The sequence below is a fragment of the Mustela putorius genome, unplaced genomic scaffold (assembly GCF_011764305.1).
Source record: "Mustela putorius furo isolate JIRA1106 unplaced genomic scaffold, ASM1176430v1.1 tig00000193_pilon_pilon_pilon, whole genome shotgun sequence".
In the NCBI taxonomy this organism is placed as follows: domain Eukaryota; kingdom Metazoa; phylum Chordata; class Mammalia; order Carnivora; family Mustelidae; genus Mustela; species Mustela putorius.
This window is the reverse complement of record NW_025421309.1, coordinates 1,303,438-1,311,509: the sequence shown is the minus strand read 5'-3', so window position 1 is coordinate 1,311,509 and position 8,072 is coordinate 1,303,438.

Sequence of the window (8,072 nt, the reverse complement as noted above, 5' to 3'; positions counted from 1 at the left end):
TAAATAAAAAATCTTTAAAACAAACAAAAAAAAGAGGTAGTAGGATCAGAGTGAGCAGAAAGAGACCTAACAACAACAACAAAAGGAAGAGGTTGGAGGGATGTAAGCAAGACCCTGAGCCAAGGCCTCTAGAAGCAGAAAAAGGCAAGCAAATGGATTCTCCACTCACTGTCTCTGGAAGAATTCAGCCCTATCTGATTTCAGAATTCCAGCCTCTAGAACTACAAGAGAAAAAAATCTCCTGTAGTTTTAAGCCACTATGTTTCTGGTAATCGGGGATAGCAGTCATAGACAATGAATATGAAAACCTACCTGTATATATACTGTAAGAAAAAAAATCATTATAATGTCATAATGCAGTATATACCAGACACTTTCTGGATGTTGTATCACTTTCTCATTTACTCAGTTCATTCAACAGGTGTGTATGGAGTGTCTCTGCTGTCCATAGGAATTTGGGGTTCACAAGTGAACGGAACAGTCACTGTGTGTTGAGGGCATTCAGTCAAGCTGGGGAGGGGGATAGAGCGAAGCAACATATAAACAAATATATTTGCTATAATACATGGGAAATGTCTCTTGCTTAAATAAATATCAGCAAATTTCTTAGACTAAGGCAGGTACGGATAAAGATCAGATAAATGAAATAGGATGTCAAGTAGTGAAAAGGGTTTGAGAGAAAAAGAAAGCAGACCAAGGGGAGAAGGGTGATGAGTACGGCTGTTTAGGTGAGTGATCAGGGAAAGCTCTGGACAAGGTGGCATTTGGGCAGAAGGAACACATGACAAGCCCACCGGGGAGGTATAGAAACGTTGGGATCTGCTGGGTTCAACCCAGCGTCCTGGACTTAGGACCTACAGAACTCCCTCATCCGAGGCTCACCTTCCTCCTCTGTAACACGTGGATAGGAATGACAGCACTCATTTATTTCACGGGTTGGTTGTGAGGACTGAACCCCACCAGGCACGTCAAAGGAATAGGCAGCTGTTCTGCTTGTTCATGTTACCTCGTGTAGTGGGTTGAACTCTGTCCTCTCCAGGGAGATGCCAAAGTCCTCCCCGTCAGGACCTGCATATGTGGCCTGATTTGGAAGCAGGGTCTCTGCTGATGATCAAATGATGATGAGGTCCTTGGGGTGGGCCCTCACCTGATGTGACTGTGTCCTTATGGAAATGGGAAATCCGGACACAGAGGGGGACACACAGGGAAATTGCCATGTTGAGGTACGCTGCCACAAGCCAGGGAAACCCTGAGGTCCCCAGCAAACCACCAGAAACTAGGAGAGGAGCATGAAACAGATTCCCACAGTCCTGAGAAGGAGCCAAGCCTGGCAACAGCCTGATTGCAGACTTCTGGGAGCCAAAGCTACAAGGTGACAGATTTCTGTTGCATAAACCACATGGCCTGTGGTTCTTTGTGGCAGCAGCTCGAGGAAATGAATACCCCTAATAATGTCATTTCCCTGGTGCAGAAACCGAAACTCCAAGCAGAGCTGGTCTTCGAACCCAGGCCAACCAGCCCCCAGGGGCCACGTACAGGTTGTCAGCCCTTCTAGCCCAAGAGGTAATGGTTTGGATGGGCTCCCCTGTGCAGGGAATGGTGTTCTGAGACCCAAAGCCTCAGTCACGGAGTGTGGTGTCCAGGAATGGATCTGGCAATGGGTGGTATCCAGCACTTCTGGCCAAGGTGTCTCTCTGGGCTGATGGGCACCGGCGGCCAGGCAGTCTCAGAGTCCAGTGTTCCTGGGTGTTGGCTAGAGGCTCCCTACCTCTACCTACTTCCTGCTTCAACCTATGGGTTTTCTCTGCTAGGTGGGGAGGCCCTGCCTGCCTCTAGACATCCCCAAGGCTCCCCAGTGTGTCATTCACAGGCAACACCCTCTATGTCCACGCTGACCCTTCCTGGGCCTTGGAACCTCAGCTTGTGAGACAGAGGGATTAAATGTTCCCAGGAGGGGAATGTTCCCAATGGGGGTATCTGCATATGACGGCCCTCCTAGAAGGCCCTCCATATCCCCATCTCCTGGTACCCGCCCCCTGTGGAACATTGTCCATGATGAATTGGGTTGATCTGCGTCATCACAGCTGTGACAGTGCGTGATTTCTGAGGCGAGGTCATACAAGATACCATGGCTGTCATCTTGCTGTCCCTTGGATCACTCCCTCTCAGGGAAGCCAGCTGCCACGTCATGAGGACACACTCCAACAGCCCTGTGGAGAGAGGTCCTCCGGGGCAGGGAATGGAGGCCAACGACCAACACCAATCTACCACCCACATGACCGAACCACCTTGAAAGTGACTCCTCAGACCCCATTCAAGGCCTCAGTGAGACTAGAACCGTGGCCAACATCCCGGATGGGACTAGAGAGAGAGACGCAGCCAGAACCATCTGGCAGAGCTGCTCTCAGATTCCAGACCCACTGAGAAGGTATGATAATACATGTTTATTGTTTTAAGCTGCTAAATTACGAGGCCACTTGTTATACAGCCACAGAAAATGAATACAGCAGCCATAGAAAAATATGTCATGGGGTGCCTCGGTGGCTCAGTGGGTTAAGCTGTTGCCTTCTGCTCAGGTCGTGATCCCAGGGTCCTGGGATTGAGCCCTACATCGGGCTCTCTGCTCAGCGGGGAGCCTGCTTCCTCCTCTCTCTCTCTCTCTCTGCCTGCCTCTCTGCCTACTTGTCATCTCTATCTGTCAAATAAATAAATAAATAAATAAATCTTAAAAAAAAAAAAGAATAGTATGTCATAGTATGTCATAAAACAATGCATTACTGCAGAAAGATTTTCATAAAATATGAAGTCGGCCGTGGGGGAGAGGAAGTAGGTCACCATATAGTATAAGACAGGATCCCAGTTTTGGAAGAAAAGTATGAGCAGTTAGAAAGCTACCAAAGAACAAAAGAGGAGACATACATGGAGAGATGGAAACATTTTAAAAAGATTTTATTTACTTATTTGACAGAGGGAGAGAGATCACAAGTAGGCAGAGAGGCAGGCAGAGAGAAGGGGGAAGCAGGCTCCCTGCAGAGCAGAGAGCCCGATGCGGGACTCGATCCCAAGACCCTGAAATCATGACCTGAGCTGAAGGCAGAGGCTTAACACACTGAGCCACTCAGGCGCCCCCCAAAATAATAATTTTTAAGTAATCTCTATGCCAGTGTGGAGCTTGAACATACAACCCCGAGATTAGGAGTCATGTGCTCCACTGACTGAGCCAGCCAGGCGCCCTGGAAAAGGTTGCCTGTTTTTGTTGAAAAGACTTATTATAGTAGGATTATCCGTCTCTCTCTCTCTCTATTAAATCAAATGCAATTCCAGTGAAAATCTCAGCCTGATTTTTTAGGGGTGTAAGGGGACCTGACGAGAGATAACAGAATAAGCGAATGTTTGTTGGACACATACTATGCACTGCGTCCTCTGACAATCACTATTTCATCTTAATTCCACAGTAGGAGAAAGTCCCTAGTTATGTAATTTTTCCAATAATAAGGAGCAGTTCCCAGGCCCCTCCCCTATTTCACATGAAACATGGTGGGGGAGGGGCCACTGGCTGGAGATCGGGAGGACCATGAGGTGTGGAGCTGGGGGTTAACATGTCTCATATCAAAGCGTGTGCTCTTGGACCTCCTGCCATGTGCCTCCCAATTGTGCTCTGATTTCCTTTTTGCCTTCTTTTGAATAATTTCATAGTTGGCATTTATGATGATGATTTTTTTTTTTTTAAAGGAAGCTCTAGGCCGAACGTGGGGCTTGAACTCATGGCCCTAAGATTGAGAGTCCCATGCTCTACGGTGCTCTGGTTTCCTTAAACATCAGTGCAAGACCACACAGGTAGAGAGGGCAACGCTGGGCTGCCAACCGAGTCTGCCTGTGCACTCCAGAGTCCGTGACCTTATCCACTCCCCGCACCTCCCCACCCCCGGAAAGGTAACTGTGGGAGAAGACGGAGAGATAAACTCTGAGAAGGAAAAGTAAAGAGAAGGGGTCTGTTCTACCAGATATTAAAACACATGATGAAGCTGCAGAAATGGAAACAGAATGGACACTGGGTTAGAAAGCCACAGATAGATCGATGGAGAGTTCAGGAATAGACCCAGACATATGCGGAGTTTAGTGAATGATAAAAATCAGGTAAGTATTTCTAGAGAAAATCTAAGTGACTTACCCAATGGTTTTTGTGCCATTAGCTAGCCAGTACAGCAAGATCCATATCCCGCTTCTAGTCTCCAAAATTAATTTCAAATAAATCAAATATCTAAGTGTAAGAAAAATAAAAAGGGCACGTGGCTCAGTTGGTTAAGTGCCTGCCTCTTCCAGAGGTCATGATCCCAGGGTTCTAGAATTGAGCCCCACATCAGGCTCCCTGCTCAGTGGGGAGCCTGCTTCTCCCTCTCACTCTCCCACTGCCGTTCTCTCTCTCTCAAATAATAAATAAATAAAAAAAATCTTTAGAAGTTAATAAATAAATGTGGAAAAAAAGCCCTCAGAGGTTCTTAAAAGTCTGGGCAAGTAATTTTTTAAAAAAGATTTTATTTTTTTATTTGACAGAGATCACAAGTAGGCAGAGAGGCAGGCAGAGAGAGAGAAAGGGAAGCAGGCTGCTGAGCAGAGAGCCCAATGCGGGGCTCAATCCCAGGACCCTAAGATCATGACCTGAGCTGAAGGCAGAGGCTTTAACCCACTGAGCCACCTAGGCGCCCCTGTGCAAGTAATTTATAATAAGGGGAGAGGGGGAAGGGGGGAAGCCGGCTTCTAAATATGACATTAATGGCAAAAGCCATGAAGGAAAATAAAAAGATGAGTAGATTTGATAGCAAAAAGTTTTAAAATCTTTGTATGACAAACAAATTGGGGAAAATAATTGCAACAGAAATTCTCACAATTCAACAGGAAAAATAGCCAGCTCAATTCAAGAGAAAAATGATAAATACATACATAAATGCATGAGTACATACAAACATACTGACATAGGCACTTGGTAAAGAAATCCAAAAGGGGGGGACACCTGTGTGGCTCATTCATTAAGTGGCTGCCTTTGATTCAGGTCTGGGATCCAGTCCTGCATCAGGCTGGCATCGGGCTCCCTGCTCAATGGGAAGCCTGCTTTTTCCTCTTCCACCCCCCCCCCCCCCGCTTGTGTTCCCTCTCTGGTTCTGTCTCCCTCTGTCAAATAAATAAATAAATCTTTAAAAAAAAAAAAAAAGGAAGGAAGGTAGGTAAGGAAAGGATCCAAAAGGGCCCATCACCATATGAGAAGATTTGCAACGCCACCAGCTGGGTTGGACGAGGCTGAGGCCTGTGCTGTGGGGGCGCTGGGCAAAACCTAGGAGGCTTTCACTCTTGGGATGGTGCAAGTACAGGGTGGGCACCTCCTTACATTTGTCAATTGATAGAGCCCTTCTGGAGGGCCATCTAGCAAAATGGATCAACATTTTATTTTTTATTATTATTATTTTTAAAGATTTTATTTATCCATTTGTCAGAGAGAGAGAAAGAGAGAGAGAGAGCACAAGCAGAGGGAGCAGCAGGTACAGGGAGAAGCAGGCTCCCCGCTGGGCAGGGAGCCCAATGCGGGACTCGATTCCAGGATCCTGGGATCATGACCCGAGTCAAAGGCAGACACTCAACCGACTGAGCCACCCGGGTGTCCCTGGAGCAACATTTTATTGTTATTTTTTTTTGAATATTTTATTTATTTGTCAGACAGAAGGAGAGAGGGAGGGAGCACACAAGCAGGCAGAGAGGCAGGCAGAGGCGGAGAGAGAAGCAGGCTCCCTGCTGACCAGAGAGCCCGATGCCGGGCTCAATCCCAGGACCCTGGGATCATAACCTGAGCTGAAGGCAGTGGCTTAACTCACTGAGCCACCCAGGCATCCCTGGAGCAACATTCTAAACATGCAAACTCTTTGGTACAATGATTTCATTTTTAGGAATTGAGTCTAAGGAAATAATTAGACAGGTGTGCCAAGAAACATGTTCAGGATATTTCTTTGTAACATCAAAAAAAAAAAAAGAGTATAGGGACAGCCTCCCATAGGGACTGACTTGAAAAACTGTTACATCCGTAGACACTTGTACCCTGTGCGAGATGGATGCTGTTGTTCCCTAGTTGCTCAGAGAGATATTCCAGGACCTTCCACACTGGCAAGTGAACAGAACAGGAGACACGGCAACATATAACACAATCCCATTTTTTCACTTGGATGTTCATCCGACATTTCTTTTTTTGAAAGATTTTATTTGTTTATTTATTTGACAGAGAGAGACACGGGGAGAGGGAGAACACAAGCAGGGGGAGTGGGACAGGGAGAAGCAGGCTTTCCCACTGAGTGGGGAACCCAAAGTGGGGTTTGACCCCAGGACCCTGGGATCATGACCTGAGTAAGGCAGATGCTTAATGACTGAGCCACGCAAGTGCCCTTATTTTTTTTTTTTTTAAGATTTTATTTATTCATTTGACAGAGATCACAAATAGGCAGAGAGGCTGGCAGAGAGAGAGAGAGAGAGAGAGGAGGAAGCAGGCTCCCCGCAGAGCAGAGAGCCCGATGAGGGGCTCGACCTCAGGACCCCAGGATCGTGACCCAAGTGGAAGGCAGAGGCTTCAACCCACTGAGCCACCCAGGCGCCCTTATTCATCGGACATTAACAGCCCCTATTTGCTAGTGGTGGGATTGGTGGCAGGTGATGAGCCCTTTCTTCTTTACCCCTCCACTGTTGTACACGTTTACAGAGGTTCTGTTGACCTTCATACTTAGAAAAGTTAAAGTAAAACTTCAGTTTCTCTGAGGGAGAGCAGCTATGTGCTAACTTGTTCTACAGCTTCACCTGCCCCACCTCAAATTCCCTGCGGGACGCAGAATTCTGCCTCCCGCAGGGAATTCTCTAGGTGAATGATTCTTTCGCCTTAACCAAGAGTATTTCAGAGCTGCTACGAGGTCACATTGTTTGTCAACCAGCCACTGGAACAGAAGGATCTTTGACTCCCAGAGCTCCACCCAAATATACAGAAATTGCTTCCAGAGGTCCTTTTGGGGGGCTCTTTGGGAAGCTTCTACCAGTACAAGCAGCGAGCTTTGGGGATTTAGAGTAGATTTTTAAGGGCCTTAATGATCACTGAGACCACGTGAGCCCTATACCCAGTCTGTGGGACTTCTTTCCTTCTTTCTTTCCCTTTCTCCCTCCCCCACTTCTAAAGATTTTATTTATTTATTTGTCAGAGAGAGAGAGAGAGAGAGCACAAGCAGGCAGAGTGGCAGGCAGAGGCAGAGAGAGAAGCAGGTTCCCTGCCAAGCAAGGAGCCCAATGTGGGACTCGATCCCAGGACCCTGGGACTATGACCGGAGCCAAAGGCAGCAGACCAACCCACTGAGCCACCGAGGCGTCCCGCCCCCCTCTTCTAATTGATCTTAATTTTAAATGTGCAACCGTATGAATTTTTATGTATACATATTCCCGTAACCACCAACTTATTAAGGAGCACATTTCCAGCCTCTCAGAAGATGTCTTTGTGCCCTGTTCTCTTCAGTGCCTCCCCCAGAGGCAATCGATCTTCCCATATCCTCTATGACCATTAATTTGTTTTGCCTTTTTCTTGTGTTTCACAAATACGGAAGCATGCTGTTTGGGTTTCCTCCACTGTATGGCTTCTTCTGCTCAACATAGCAACTATGGCATTCCTCCCGGCTGTTGCATGTGGCAACATTTGACTTTTTCATCACTGTGTAATATTCCATGGTGGGAATTGTACGAAAACTCTACCACTGGTTTCATTCATTCTCTAGCTGATAGATAATTTGAGTTGTTTCCACTTCTGGGCTGTGAATGTCCTTGTACAAGCTTTTTGGTTGAGGCATGTTTTAATTTTTCTTGGGGATGTGTGTAAGATTCGGGGTTCCTGGGTATGGGGATAATTGTGTGTCTAGCATGAGTGGACATGGGGAACAAGCTTTTTAACTGAAGGGAGGGCTGATCATAATAACCCCTAGTGTATAGGGCTATTGTGAGATTAAATGAGATAATCCAGAGCACCTGGGATGGCTCAGTCCATTAAGCATCTGCTTTTGGCT